Here is a 16,633-nt window from a genome sequence, read left to right as displayed (position 1 = left end):
ATGGCTCACGGGCCCAGCCGCTCCGCGGCATGTGGGATCTTCCCGGACCAGGGCACGAACCCGTGTCCCTTGCATCGGCAGGCCGACTCTCAACCACTGCACCACCAGGGAAGCCCTACTTTGTTATTTTTTAGATGAGCGACTTGAGCACATCTAAATGCGGATGGGAAGGATCCAGCAGAGAGGGGGAATTCAAAGATACTTACTGTTGGAAAATTCAGAGTGAGGTCCTCGAGAAGGAAGAAGTTTCCAGAGCAAAAAGTGAAAGGATTCACTTTAGGAAGGAAGGTGATGCCTCCCTTGATAGCAGGAATATAGGAAATAATGGTTGTAGACACAGGTAAATCTGTAAACTGAACGTAGAGCTGAGAGTTCTCTCCTCTGCTAAGTTCTAGTTTCTCTGTGAAGTAGCAGGGGCGTTCATCTGCTGAGCATGAATGGAGAGCTGGAGCTGGGGAGAGGAGGTGAGACTGGCTCTGACGTCCTCAGAGAGAGCTGCTGGGGAAATGTGGCCGGAAATCTGGGCATAACCAGGGGCCCAGATGTGGTCAGGGACTATGATTTTAGAGTGGATTTTTGTTTTCTTAATGATGCTCCGTAGCCCAGCTACCTGCAGGGAGAAGGTGGACACCGGGCTTCATCCAGATTGATGTCACCCAATCAGAATATTACCTACAGGGAGTTGAAGATATTGGCAGGAGAGGAGTTGATGATGATGAGGGGATCTCACAGGACGTGGCTCCATGATCACAGGTGGACAAGCTGAGGCAGACAGAGGGGGCTCTGGGGCCACACTGCCAGTCTCAGAGCCTGGGTTTGTCATCTGCTGGTTGTATGACCAGGGCAGGTTTTATCTCCAGGTGCCTTAGTTGCCTCATCTGCAAACTTGGAACAATAATAGTGCCATTTCATTGGTCTGTTATGGAGATTAAAAGAGTAAATACCTGGAAGCTGCTTAGAACAGTGACTGGCAGAGTAAACACTCAGCAAAGGTAGTTTTTATTATTGTTATTACTTACATAAAAAAAATATCTGGGGGGCAAACAAAGACTGAGGATTGATTTGGTCTCTTGCTGGGTAGAGAAGAAAGCCATACGATAGACCGTGTTTCTTCCAAGGAGCTGCCATTTCTGGAGTGCTTGCCGTAGCCACAGCGTGGTGGTGAAGAGGTAAGTCTGCTTGGGTGGGAGTCTGCTCTGTGACCTACACCAAATCACTGTGCCTCGCCCAGCCTCTCTTTCCTTTCTGTAAAAGGGAGCACGATGAGTGCCCACCCCATAACATAATACATGCAAAACACCCAAAACCTGGCAAGTAGTGAGTGCTCATGAGACGTAACTACAATTATTAGATGATACCCACAACAGTTACACTGTGAAGTAGATATTATTACAGTCATTATATACTGATGAGGACAGAGAGCTTAAATGACTTACTGTTAAAGCCCTACCCTGAACTGCTCATTAACTTCACATAATAAGCTATCTCATTAAGAGGAAACTGTACTGTAGATAAAAGAGAATATTGGTTTACATAAGACATGAGTTTTCTAACCTATTTAATATGTACTTTCAGCAGCTTTCCCCCAGCCATTTATTAAACACTTCTGGATGTGTTCAAAATATTGCTTTAGGTAGTGATTTACCAGTACTATGGTATTTTAACTAATAACACCCACAGTGACTGGAGTACTAAGGGGTGAAAACAAGTGAAAATTCATTGGGCTAAGGGCCAATGTCCATAATGAGTTAATGAACTAGTTTTTCACCTTAGTCTAGACAGCAATTTATATCAATTTAATTCAATTAACGGCTTTCCCAGTGTGTGGTATTTAGCCAGAAATTTCCACTCATTTGGAAGTTTTAGCTGAGCCTCTGTCTTGACTGGGTCTTCATAGGGTATCTTAAGTCTCCCCTGTCAGCATACAGCCTAATTTCTGCATACTCATGCTCTCCTTCTGCTTCTCACATGTAACCTCGTAGAGGATGTGCAGAGGTAGCAGGCAAAGGGGCACCATCTGTAGAGGAAAGAGGAGACCCCTCCGGAGAGCATGTCACATGTTTTCTGAAACCCAGCTGGCCCAGTGGTGCTCAGCCCTCACTGTGGTCAGAGTCCCCTGGAGAACTTTTGAAAAGCACCAATACGGAGGCCCCTACACCCAGTGATTCTGACTCAAGGGGTCGGGGATGGGACCCAGGCAGCAGTACTTTTTTTTTAAGCTCCCAAAGTGATTGTAATGTGCCGCTGGGGTGGGGAAATCTTGCTTCTCCCATGAACGCGCATTGGATTCTGAATAGATGAGGGCAGGAGATAATGTCTGGCACTTGAAAAAAAAGTGAAACCAACAAGAAACCTCTCAGTTCAGGGAGAGAGGTGAGTTTTAGATGTAACGTTTCCACTTGGCTGTGTTGTAATCACACAGGGAGGGAGAAGCAAGGTATGGGCAGCCACAGCAGACCGGGAGACCTGGCCTGGCTGTCACGGGCTATGGGACTGCCTGACGCTAGGGGCCCCATTTGGAAACTTGTGCTACCAAAGAGCCTTCTCCAGCTGTGCATCTCTGGTTGTCACCCTGCAGGCTATAACTTTCCAGAACTTAATGGGAAAGCCTGGTGATGGATCAATATTTATTTTACCATTTATTAATCATTTTCTAGTAATTTAGATATCCTATTCCATTTAATATTCAGAAAAGTGTGTAAGGTAGTTTTTGTAATCACCAATGCGCCTTTTAAATAGAAACAATAACAAAATCGAGGGGTGGCTGCACCTTTTGATTTCATCTAAAGAATTCCCTGATAAATTGAAGCAGAGTCTGTGGGTGTGTTCACATGTTGAAGGACTAGGTAAAGGGAGGAGGAGGAGAGAGAGAGAGCAGGGAGAGGTAATGGGTTAAAAATTCTTCTTCCATTACTTCTCAGCTGTGTTCCTTTGGTCAAATGACATAACCTTGCTGAGTTTCCTCACTATATAAATAAAAAAAAACCTACCATAAAAATTTCCAGCAGGGCTTCCCTGCTGGCGCAGTGGTTGAGAGTCCGCCTGCCGATGCAGGGGGCACGAACGTCTGGGAAGATCCCACATGCCGCGGAGCGGCTAGGCCCGTGAGCCATGGCCGCTGAGCCTGCGCGTCCGGAGCCTGTGCTCCGCAATGGGAGAGGCCACGGCAGTGAGAGGCCCGCGTACAGCAAAAAAAAAAAAAAAAAAAAAAAAAAAAAAAAAAAAAGACGGTCAGCCTTACAATGCAATATTTTCTCCAAAAGGGAAAGAGCAGAACATATAAGTTGAAGCAAAAACAGGAGAGGTGACAATATTCTTTTTATTTATAGTTAAAGTTGGTATTAAACATTGATTTTTTTTGATCTTCTGAAAACTGATTTATAAATCATTTTTCTATTGAAAATGTTTTGAAATGGCATTTACCCATCAAACAGACGACTATTTTAAAATGGATAATTTTATGTCATATTTTCTTGCTTTTGCACCTTTAAAATAAGGTGCTTTTATTTTGCATTCTTAAAAGTTGTTTATTACTTTATTTGGTAATACCTAATTACAATTTTGAAAAAAAAACCCAAAAACCTACAATAAAAACCTACCATTCAGGGTTGTTGTAAAATGAGAAATAACGTGAGTCGAATGCCACGCACCAGCAGGGCCACCCAGATACTCTGGGACCCACAGCCATTCTGCAGGAGGGAAAATGATCCCAATGGATCAGGGGCAGAGACTCTATGGTGTGTTCCTACTTGTCTTATAATGTGTGCTTGGAGGGTTGGAGACTTGTCAAGTTTTATTTCTAAGACAATTCAAAATGTTAAAGCTCAGCGCGGAAGAAAAAATAGACATGAGATAGTCATGGGGCTATGAAAAGGAACTAGACAAAGTCCTCACCTGCCCTTCTTAGGTTAAACCAGTTAAGTATTAAAGTCCAGAGTAGCTTTCTGAGAAGAAGGTCTGCAAAGCTAAGTGAATAGAGCACTGAGAAGGTGGCAAACCTGTTTTATATTGCTCGGCTTCTAGAATCTTCCAAGGCATACTGCATAGCTTTTCCATACTTTAACAATTTTTCTAAGTTAAAACAGGAGTCATAGTGTTGTCGAATGTATGGATTTTGTAAAAGGGGAAGATATGATTGGCTAAATGACCAGGAATTTGTGAATATAACTTAATTTTTCCTGTATTAAATCAACATATAGTTTTGTTCCTGCATAGTGGCTTTATTTTCATTTTATTAGTAGAGAAAAAGCAAGTTATTAATATAAGGCCAGAAACCTCAGCCTTTTGAACTAAGATTGATGGGCTAAATAACATTTTTAACATATTCCTAGTGAATCCAGTGAAAATTAGAAAATTATAGGAGACCTTTATTGAGATGAAATTGACAAACAATAAACTACATAAATGTAAAATGTACAATTTAAGAATTTTTGACATATCTTTACACCCATGAAGCTGTTATCATAATCAAGACAGTGAACATATCCATCATCCTTACTAATTCCACTGTGACGCTTGGTAAGCCCTCTCTTCTATTCCTCCCCATCCCAGGCCCTAGTCAACTATAGATCTGCTTTCTGTCACTATAGATTAGGTTGAAATTTCCGGAATTTCATATAAATGAAATCATATAGTATATGCTTTTTTGGGGGTCTGGTTTCTTCACTCAATATCATTATTTGCAAATATAGCCACATTGTTGCATGCATTAAAATTTCAATTATTTTTTATTGCTGAGTCATATTCCATTGTATGGATATACCACAATCGGTTTATCCATTTACCTACTGATAGATATTTGGATTGTTTCCAGTATTGTGCTATTATAAATAAAATTGCGAAGAACATTCATGTATAAATCCTCAGGTGGACACATCCTTTCATTTTTCTTGAGTAAATACCTACAAGAAGAATAACTGGATAACAGAGTAGTTATGTATTTAACGTTTTTGGTTTTTTTTTTTTTTTTGCGGTACACGGGCCTCTCACTGTTTTGGCCTCTCCCATTGCGGAGCACAGGCTCCGGACGCGCAGGCTCAGCGGCCATGGCTCACGGGCCCAGCCGCTCCGCAGCGTGTGGGATCCTCCCGGACCGGGGCACAAACCTGTGTCCCCTGCATCGGCAGGCGGACTCTCAACCACTGCGCCACCAGGGAAGCCTTGTATTTAACTTTTTAAGAAACTACCAAATTGTTTTCCAAAATGGTTGTACCATTTTACCTTCCCACCAGTAGTATGTGAGTTCCAGTTCCTCTATATCCTCCTCACTGTTATGGGTTGAATTTTGTCCTTCCAAAAGATGTTAAAGTCCTAATCCTCAGTGCTTGTGACCTTATTTGGAAATGAGGTTTTTACAGGTGATCAAGTTAAGATGAGGTCATCGTGACATTTGGACACAGAGACCGGCATGCATACAGGGAAAATCCCATGTGAAGATGAAGGAAGAGATTACGGTGATACATCTACAAGCTAAGGAATGCCAAAGAATGCCAGAAAACAATCAGAAGCTAGGAAAGGGGCGTGGAACAGATCTTTCCTTCACAGCCCTCAGAAGGGACCAACCTTCTGACACTTTGACTTTGGACTTCTAGCCTCCAGAACTGTGATACAATAAATCTTGTTGTTTAAGCCACCTAATTTATAGTACTTTGTTATGGGAGCCCTTGGAATTTAATATTCTTGTCAACACTTGGTATGGTCAGTCTTTTAAATTTTAGCCATTCTAATAGGAGTATAGTGATATTTCATTGTGGCTTAAATTTGCATTTCTCGGGACTTCCCTGGTGGCACAGTGGTTAAGAATCCGCCTGCCAATGCAGGGGTACATGGGTTCGAGCCCTGGTCCGGGAAGGTCCCACATGCCGCGGAGCAACTAAGCCCGTGTGCCACAACTACTGAGCCTGTGTGCCACAATTACTGAAGCCCATGTGCCTAGAGCCTGTGCTCCACAGCAAGAGAAGCCACCACAATGAGAAGCTCATGCACTGCAGCGAAGAGTAGCCCCCATTCACCACAACTAGAGAAAGCCTGTGCACAGCAAAGAAGACTCAATGCAGCCATAAATAAAATAAATAAAAAAAAAAAAAAAAAAAAAAAAAAAAAAAAAAAAAAAAAAAAAAAAATTTGCATTTCTCATACAGCATGGTGCTGTATGTAATTAATAAGTTTATGTATTGTTATGTATTGAAATTTGCTAAGAGAGTAGATCTTAAGTGTCCTCACCAAAAAAAAAGGTAACTATGTGAGGTGACGGATATGATAATTAACTTTATCATAGCAATCATTTCACAATGTATACATATATTGTATAATTTAAATGGATACAGTTTTATTTGTCAATTATACCTCAATTAAAAATAAATAAATTTGTATTTCCCTAAAGACTAGTGATGTTGAAAATCTTTTCATGTATTTATTTGATAACCATATATCTTCTTCGGTGGAGTATCTGCTCAAATATTTTGCTCATTTTTTATTTGATTGTTTTATTACTGAGGTTTGAGAGTTTTTAATATGTTGTAGATATGAGTTCTTTATCAGATATATAATTTGCAAATATTTTTCCCAGACTGTAGCTTATTTTTTCATTCTCTTAATATTGTCTTTTGAAGTGCAGAAATTTTAGATTCTGATAAAGTTCACTTTATCAGTTTATTCTATTATGGATCATGCTTTTGAAATCTAGTTATCTTTGCCTAATCCAAGGTCATGATGATGTTCTGTGCTTTCTTCTAAATGCTTTATATTTTACTTTTAGATCTCTGGTCCATTTTGAGTTAATATTTGTTACTATGAGTTTCATTTGTTTACATGTGAATAAGCCCATTTGATTTTAAATATTGTGAGATTCAATTTGCTAACATTTTGTTTAGAATTTTTTCCGTCTATGTTTATGAAGGATATTGGTCTTTAGTTCTCTTTCCTTGTAATGTTTTACCTGGCTTTGGTATCAGATTAATGCTGGCCTCAAAGAATGCTTTGGGAAGTATTCCCTTCTCTTCAATTTTCTGGAAGAGTTTGGGTAGAATTGGTATGTATTTTTTCTTCCTTAAGCATTTGGTAGCATTCATCTGTGATGCTATCTGGGTCTGATGTTTTCTTTGTGAGAAGGTTTTTATTATAATTTCAATTTCTTCTGCAGATATAAGGCAATTCGGGTTACCTATGTTTTTTTCTTGAACAAACTTTGGTAGTTCTTGTCTTTCAAGGAATTTTTCCATTTTATATAAGCTTTCAAATTTATAGGCATAAAGTTGTTCATAATAGTCCCTTATTTATTCATTTAATATCTGTAGAATCTATAGTGATGTCACCAGTCTCATTCCTGATATTGGTAACTTGTGTTCTCTCTTTTTCTTTCCCTCATCAATCTGGCTAAAGGTTTACCAATTTTATTTACCTTAAAGAAGCTTTTGGTGTATTGATATCCTCTATTGTTTTCCTGTTTTCTATTTCATTGGTTTTCAGTTTGATCTTTATTATTTCCTTTCTTCTGCTTACTTGTGCTTTATTTTTTTCTTCTTTTTCAGTTTCTTAAAGTGGAAGCCTGAGGTCATTGATTTGAGACCTTTCTTGTTTTCTAATATAAGCATTTATTGCTATAAATTCCCTCTAATTACTGCTTTGGTGGCATGTTATGTATTCTGGTATATTGTACTTTCATTCAGTTCAAAACCTTTCTAACTTTCATTTTGAGTTCTTCTTTGACCATGGGTTACTTAGAAGTGTGTTATTTACTTTCCAAATATCTGAGGATTGTCCAGATATCTTTTTGCTATTAATTACTAATGAAATTCCTTGGTCGAAGAAGACACTTTATGACTTAAGTCCTTTTAAATTTATTGAGATTCGTTTTATGGCCTGGAGGAGTATGGTCTATTATGCTAAATATTTTTTTGTGTGAAAATGATAGTACCTTGTTTATTTATATCATACCTGTTGTAAGCATCTGTAATTATTTTTTTTAATTAATTTGTATTAGAGTATAGTTTCTGCTGTGCAGCACAGTGAATCAGTTACACACATACATATATCCACTATTTCTTAGATTCTTTTCCCATACAGGCCATTACAGAGTATTGAGTAGAGTTCCCTGTGCTATATAGTAAGTTCTTATTAGTTATCTATTTTATATATAGTAGTGTGTATATGTCAATCCCAATCTCCCAATTTATCCCTCCCCCGCCTCACCTTTCCCCCTTGGTAGCCATAAGTTTGTTTTCTACATCTGTGACTCTACTTCTGTTTTGTAAATAAGATCATTTGTACCATTTATTTTAGATTCCACGTATAAGTGATATCATATTATATTTGTCTTTCTCTGTCTTACTTCACTCAGTGTGACAGTCTCTAGGTCCATCCACGTCACTGCAATTATGCTAAATATTTCATGTGTGCTTAAAAAGATCATGTCTTCTTCTGTTTCTGGTTAGAGTGTTCTAGAAATGTTAATTAAGTAAGCTGGGACAATTGTAGGACTGTATGGTCAGGCCACCCAAGATGGCTGTTCTCTTGCTTTCCTTACATCCCCTGCTGGAGCAGTGTCTGCCTTACCTACACCCTATTCATCTGACGGACCTTCCCTTTTAATCATAGAGCCTAATCAGTAAATGCCTACCTACTTGCCCCCGGCACCAGCTAGTGGTTGTTCTAATCTTTAGGTCAGAACTCTCTCCAATATGATAGTTTGTCAAAGGGTCATTGAGAGGCGTGCTCCTCTGCTCGTTTCTCTGGTAACCGATGAGCCAACCTGACGTCAACTTCGGTTATAACTGGTAACCTCCCTCTCCGCAGGTAGCAAAGACTGCTGCCTTGTCTTGCCCATCATCTGACTCACTGGGTAGGGTGTCACTCCAGGACCTTGCTTCAGACATGTAAGATTCCCTCCATCCATTAAACCATTGATGTCTCTGTCGCTGACTCTGGGCTCTTTCTTCAGTCTTGAGGCTGGGCAAATAGAGGGCTTGCAAGCCTGAGGGATACAGCCCAACAGGGACTCACCTTGTTTGTTTCCTATATCTCAGGGATAACTGCCCTTTAATGCCTGATGTCCGTTGTCTTGAAAACCATTGTTTCATGTATTTTATTTGTTTGTTTTTGTTTATACAGGTGGCAAGGTAAATCTGGTTGGTCCCCATTACTCTGTCTTTTTTTGAAAGCAGAAATGTCTTTTTTTTAGGGATATTTTTTCTCACATCTGCATTTGACCTTTAGATGAGGGGAAGCAGGAGACAGGAAGAAAACACTAACATAAGGGACTCTAGAAATCTGTAAAATAACATTTTTTTTCAAAGGCTTATGACTCTGCTTGGTTTTGTCCCAAGGAGTATGTGTGGTGTGTGTGTGTGATTAGTACATACGGTAATGCATTTCACACTTAGCTAGAATGAGTAGACTTCAGAACCAATGAGTAAACGAAAAACAAACCAACCAATCAAATCTGAGCAGCCAAGTTAGATGTAAAATCTTAGAAGCATGTTACTGAAGTGTCTGGGCTAAAAAGTCTGTGTTTTTAAGGGTACAAATGAACTTATGTACAAAACAGAAGTAGAGTCATAGATGTGGAAGATAGGCTTATGGTTACTAGGGGATAAGGTAGGGGAGGGATAAATTGGGAGATTGGGATTGACATATACACACTACTATATATAAAATAGATAACTAATAAGAACCTGCTGTATAGCACAGGGAACTCTACTCAATACTCTGTAATGGTCTATATGAATCTAAAAAAAAAAAGAGTTGATATAGGTATATGTATAACTGATTCACTTTGCCATATACCTGAGGCTAACACAACACTGTAAATCAACTATACTCCAATAAAAAGTTTTTAGAAGTCTGTGTTTTATTTAAGGAGAATACTTCAGACCCATAGTCTTATGAATGATTCTAACATTGGGACATGAGGTTTCCATCCAATTTCACAGAAATGGTATTTGAAGGACAAGGGGCTGCACTAGGCATTCACCCTGAGAAGCCTGATGAGGGGTCCCATCTGCACTCCAGCAGCCATCCCTTTCCAGGCCAGGGCATCCCTGTTTCCGAAGCTTCCGGTCCATCTTAGGCAGTGCGGGAAAAACACTGACCAGGTCTTCTCTTCACCTTTCTTTTCCTAGGCTCCATGAAAACCATTTGCCTTCCATTAGCATTGCTTTCCTCAGACCATAGAGTAGAAAGTACCATCAACTGTCTTGGGTCTTTCTTACAGAAATTACATTCCAGCCCTTTTCTAGTTGTCTTATTTCTATTTATGGATATCCACATTTTCCTGAGTCACTTATTCCAAGATGGTCTCTTGGGTTATTTCTACAGGGGTTAATCATCTCCATTTGTGCTTATTTTCACTAGTGTCATTTCCAGAGTAATTTAACTTCCCGTTCTGGGGACAGCACACTTGCCCTCTGGGGGCTGGATAAAGCGATGCTGTGCCTAAACCAAATCACCCAGGCAGCTCGACGGTGCTTTCTATACCATTCCACTTCCTCCAGGGTGAGGAAATACTCTGCCTTGGGTTTTTCCTCTGGTCCTGTGCCTTTCATTGTACACCCTGCGGGGGTTGTGTGACTCACCTGCGTGAGCTACAGAAAATCTGCATTCTTTTCACTGCATCTTTTATGTTCTGACTGTGCTCTCTCTTCAGGCAAATTCCAGTTTATTAGTAAGAGCAACTATTTTCAAGAAAGGTTAAGCCCAAATCTGAACTGGTCTTGGCTTGTTAGCTTGAGTTTCTTAAAAATTGAAATCTGAAATCTGTTACTTGTGTTCGTTATTTATCATAAATAGTTGCGGCCTTGTTATTTCCATCGGAATTCTTAATTTTGCCTATAGGTCCTCACGACCTACATGATTCCTCTACTCTCTGTCTCCCACCCCCCAATTTTCCCTACTGCCTTCCTGTTTCTCAGAAAAGCCTGCGATTTGTTTTCTGGGCTGCCCCTCGTGGGGGACTGGCTAGGGAAAGGACTAAGTGAGATACATTATTGTGAAATTATTTTTAGAGCTGAGCAATGACCTCTACGGGTGTACAAATGTTAATTTGAGAAATGTTGCTCGAAATTGTTTTTCCTTTGTCTACCTCCGTAGCAGATATGTCTGTCCTTTGAGTCCCAAACCCTTCCAAGTGTCAGCACCCAGTGGGTTATGAATAAAGTCTTTTTAACATTGAGACCTGAATTTCGCTGGTGGTATTTTTCATCATGGTACCTAGAAGACTTAAGGGACCTCTTCTGAGGTTCATGTTCACCTCTAGTATCTGGGGATCCCCAGGGGGCATGTCCCATGCTCTATGGCAACTTGGTGGTGCTCTTTCTGGCAGCTGCCTACATGGTACCACACCCAGGCCCGGAACATCACTCCAACTCCACTGCCTGAGCTGAGTCTGTGCCTCCAGGCCCCCCCTGAGGCTCCCGTCACCCAGTGTGATCCCTCCTGAGCTTGTGGGCTCTGCTCCACAAGCAGCCCTAGCAGGACCTGTCCCATGATGGCCACTCACCTCTGCACCACAGCCGGACGCTCTGCCTTCCCAACCAACAGAGACCATCTGTCTTTCTTTCGCCATTTGGAGGCAGCTCCTCTCTACTGTGTCCCTCTGTTTTCAAAGGGGCCTCACAATAGGCCTCAGGGTTTAGCAGGTCAGACTTCAGTTTACACAGAATTCTTTTAAGGGCTGGTTTAAGAAGCTGTCACCCCATATACTCAGAACCAGCATTCTCCTCTTACAGTTTGACCCTTGTTCTCAGTTATCTAGCTCATGGTATCAGAGACTTTTCTACGTTATTCTTTTTCGTGTACTCCATGGTTTTTCTGAAATTTGTCTTCCGTTTGACCTCTTCCCTTTATATCCCCACTTCTCCAATCATACCTAGACGCCAACCTTGGATACTCTGCTCTTTTTGACAGAAGGGATTATTGGAGGCCCTCAGTTAATAAACACAGCTATCATTTCCTGCATATTTACTGAGTGTATATGTCAAGTATTTTAATATATAGTTTCATTTAATTCTCACAACAACCCTAGGAAATAGGTGAGAATACATGCGGTAGTGATAGAGAGAAGCCGGATGAGGACAGGAGTGTCTGTCAGATTGTTACCTCTTCCCTGTGAACTTCTCAGTATGTGAAGTTAGACACATTAAATATTCACACCCTGTTACTGCCTACATCTAAGTCTAGGATATTAAAAGGTAACTTTGTGTGCCAAGAAAGTTTCTTTGCAGCTGCAGCGTAAAAGTGACTATGTATCGGGCTTCCCTGGTGGCGCAGTGGATGGGAGTCGGCCTGCCGATGCAGGGGCCGAGGGTTCCTGCCCCGGTCCGGGAGGATCCCACATGCTGCGGAGCGGCTGGGCCCGTGAGCCATGGCCGCTGAGCCTGCGCGTCCGGAGCCTGTGCTCCGCAACGGGAGAGGCCACAACAGTGAGAGGCCCGCGTACCGCAAAAAAAAAAAAAAAAAAAAAAAAAATTACTATGTGTCCTTTCCTGTGTGTATCTGGAACTGAAGTCATTTTCAGGTTTTTTAATTAATCATAGAGTTTTATTAAAGCATGGGCTGGTTATCTCTTAAAATTAATATTAGATCTGAATAAACCAAATAATGACTGAACATGACCAAGAAAGCCTAAGAAAAACATTGTATATATTTTCTTACCTTTATGACAAATTCATCTCTTTTATTATTCCCAGTGTTTTTAATCTTCTTTTATTTATATTTTTCTTCTCCAATTCCATCTTCTTAGTAAGAGAGTTTCCAAAATCTGACACACTTCTTAAAATCAATGAAATAGCATTTAATATACCAAAACTGGGCTTCCCTGGTGGCACAATGGTTGAGAGTCCGCCTGCCGATGCAGGGGACACAGGTTCGTGCCCCGGTCCGGGAAGATCCCACATGCCACGGAGCGGCTAGGCCCGTGAGCCATGGCCGCTGAGCTTGCGCGTCCGGAGCCTGTGCTCCGCAACGGGAGAGGCCACAGCAGTGAGAGGCCCGTGTACCGCAAAAAAAATAAATAAATAAATAAAATAAAATAAAATAAAAAATATACCAAAACTATGCAAGATACATTTAATAGCTAGTCTGCTTAATTTAAATGTTCATTTTCCCACTGCAGTGTTTATAAAACCAATAGTATTTTGTAGAGAATATAGTAGAATATAGTCATTTATTACAGGAGATGAATAAACAAATAAAAGAAGCATAGTTTTTATTTTTAAAAAGTATGAAACAAAATAGTTGTTAATCAAAGGGGAGAATTATGAAATAACTGTTAAGTTTATTAGTAGTATTAAGAAGTGTTTTTTTGTAAGACATTTCATAAAGGCGATTACAACTTTAATTTGAGCACTTTAAACACTGTAGCCTAAGAAGAACTCTTAAAAGAAGTTTTAAGCAAATGGTAATCATCACCTTTAGTATTTCAAAGACTAATCACAACTTGTATCTCCACTAGCTTGTTTGGGGAAACAAACAAACACAACAAGGGCTTCCTAATTACCCATACTGGAGAGCCATTCCTGCCACAGTCATTACTATTTTCTGATTTCTTTTGCCATCACCATCAACCCAGCCCCACTCCTGCCTCTCCTTTCTAATTAATTAGCTAGCAAAGTGGGGGCACTCGTCCACTTTTCCCTCCAAGTTCTCTGTCTTGCCGCCCAGGCTGGGCCTCTCTGAGGTGCCAGATGAGGGCTTGCAGGTATTGGCTTCTGCTGGAGCCGCCCCGAGGGTGGCTGGGGGGCAGTGAGGAGAGCAATGTGTGTGCTCAGCAAGGACTTGTAGGAAGACAGGGGCTCTCCAGTCAGATAACCAAGTCCACCCACTTAGCATAAAACACCAGCGTCCCACAAAACGCCCCTGTGGATATAGAAGTCTTTGCTGCTGAGAGAAGTTTCCTTGACATGTCAAGATCCCTACCTCCAAAACATCCTAAAGTTTCCTGCCAGAACTCACAATGTGAAGATCCCATGTGTGCATGGTGGCAGTCCTCTGAGGTATCTGCCTTAAAGGGTGACAGGCAGGGCTCTAGAAAGAGAACTGAGCTGGACACGCCCCACACTGATGCTCAGGCTGGCTAACTTGGCTGGTTAGAGTCTGATGCCCTGAAAGGGTCTTTACTTTATAGCTAGATTGATCATAACCCTGCAGGGAAGCCTACGTGGTTCAGGGCAAATCCATGATTACATCTGGGAAAGCAACTCTAAGACATATCCTACCAGATGCAGATTAGTAGTTGCGCCTTTCTTGGCATACAGAGGAAGGGGCAGAGCCAAAGGTGAGCACTGCCATTGACCTTCAGGATAGTATGGTGATTAAGACGGAGGCTTCAGAGTGAGATGCGCTCAGGTCAAAATCCTGCCCTTGTATATATGTCCATGCCGCTCTCTCACTTTGCCCCAGCTTACCCTTCCCCCTCCCCGTGTCCTCAAGTCCATTCTCTACATCTGCGTCTTTATTCCTGTCCTACCCTTAGGTTCTTCATAACCATTTTTTTTTTTTAGATTCCATATATATGTGTTAGCATGTGGTATTTGTTTTTCTCTTTCTGACTTACTTCACTCTGTATGACAGACTCTAGGTCCATCCACCTCACTACAAATAACTCAATTTCGTTTCTTTTCCCTCAGCTTTCTGAATGCCAGTTTCCCTCTTAGTAAAGTGGGGAAAACAATACAAGCCTAAATACAATAAGATACATAACATACTTTACATAATGCTGGTTATGGTAGATAATCAATGAATGGTGGCTTTTATCATTATTATGTCCTTAACTGTGATTTATAAGACAGTAGAGCATGGTGGTTAAGAACATGGATTCCAAATCCAGAGTTCAAATCCTGGCTTCAAAGCTTGCTAAGTTTGTGACCTGGGCAAGTTACTTAATATCTGTAAAACAGGAGATACCAATAATACCATTCCAAAGGATGGTTGTGAGCTCTGTATAAATGAGCATATAAAAAGCTCTTGGAACAGTAGATGTTACCTATTTTTATTAACAATGTAAGTTATTTAATACTAGTAAGTTACACCTATTAAAATAAGAAACAATAAATACCTCCATTAAAATAATAGATGTATCTAATAAGATACATCTATTAGAGTAAGGAAGAAATATATATGTATGTATATATGCACACAAACACACACTGATATTAGGTCTAGCAAAGCCAGCTGGATGAAAAAAAAAACACAGCGACTTTTTCCCCAGTCAGTTATTGACAAACAGTGGCGTTTCATCATGCACTGTCTTTCAGTGTTGACCTGGAACTGGGTTGGCTACTGTACAAGGACCATGAATGTAAACACATATCAGGCTAGAAATGCATATACTGTTTGAGCAGTAAGTCTCCTCATTAAACGTGTACCTAGAAATCTCAAAGATCAGATTGAAATTTCAAACTGATCTAGAACTTCTGTGGGATTTGTAAAGCCTTGAAGTGGTTCACAACACCAAAGAGCATGTGTGAGTCTAATCTGTGCCTTCCAGGGCCTGGTCTCTCCCAGGGTCTAGCTCCGGGACAAGCTTAAGAGAGGAAGAATTCCTAAGTTGCCCGTGCTGCTCCCTCTTTGCTGGTTGTGCAGCCAAGTGGGAGAGAACAGAAGATCACATATTTGACCCTTTGCTCAGCCTAGGGTGATTCACATTTGGATGCCTGTAAAGCACAAGGGAGGCGGCATTTAGCAGCCTACAGCCCACATTTAACAGCCTACAGCCCACACTTAACAGCCTACAGCCCACATTTAACAGCCTACAGCCCACAGCCCACAGCCCACACTTAACAGCCTACAGCCCACACTTAACAGCCTACAGCCCACAGCCCACATTTAACAGCCTACAGCCCACATTTAACAGCCTACAGCCCACACTTAACAGCCTACAGTCCACATTTAACAGCCTACAGCCCACATTTAACAGCCTACAGCCCACACTTAACAGCTTACAGCCCACATTTAACAGCCTACAGCCCACACTTAACAGCCTACAGTCCACAGCCCACATTTAACAGCCTACAGCCCACACTTAACAGCCTACAGTCCACAGCCCACATTTAACAGCCGCCCACAGCCCACATTTAACAGCCTACAGTCCACATTTAACAGCCCACAGCCCACATTTAACAGCCTACAGCCCACACTTAACAGCCTACAGCCCACACTTAACAGCCTACAGCCCACAGCCCACATTTAACAGCCTACAGCCCACACTTAACAGCCTACAGTCCACAGCCCACATTTAACAGCCGCCCACAGCCCACATTTAACAGCCTATAGCCCACACTTAACAGCCTACAGCCCACACTTAACAGCCTACAGCCCACACTTAACAGCCTACAGCCCACACTTAACAGCCTACAGCCCACAGCCCACATTTAACAGCCTACAGCCCACACTTAACAGCCTACAGTCCACAGCCCACATTTAACAGCCGCCCACAGCCCACATTTAACAGCCTACAGTCCACATTTAACAGCCCACAGCCCACATTTAACAGCCTACAGCCCACATTTAACAGCCTACAGCCCACAGCCCACATTTAACAGCCTACAGCCCACACTTAACAGCCTACAGCCCACACTTAACAGCCTACAGCCCACATTTAACAGCCTATAGCCCACAGCCCACAGCCCACAGCCCACAC

This window comes from Globicephala melas, chromosome 7 (assembly GCF_963455315.2).
Source record: "Globicephala melas chromosome 7, mGloMel1.2, whole genome shotgun sequence".
Taxonomy (NCBI): domain Eukaryota; kingdom Metazoa; phylum Chordata; class Mammalia; order Artiodactyla; family Delphinidae; genus Globicephala; species Globicephala melas.
The sequence above is the reverse complement of the archived record's forward strand: the minus strand, read 5'-3'. Positions refer to the sequence as shown.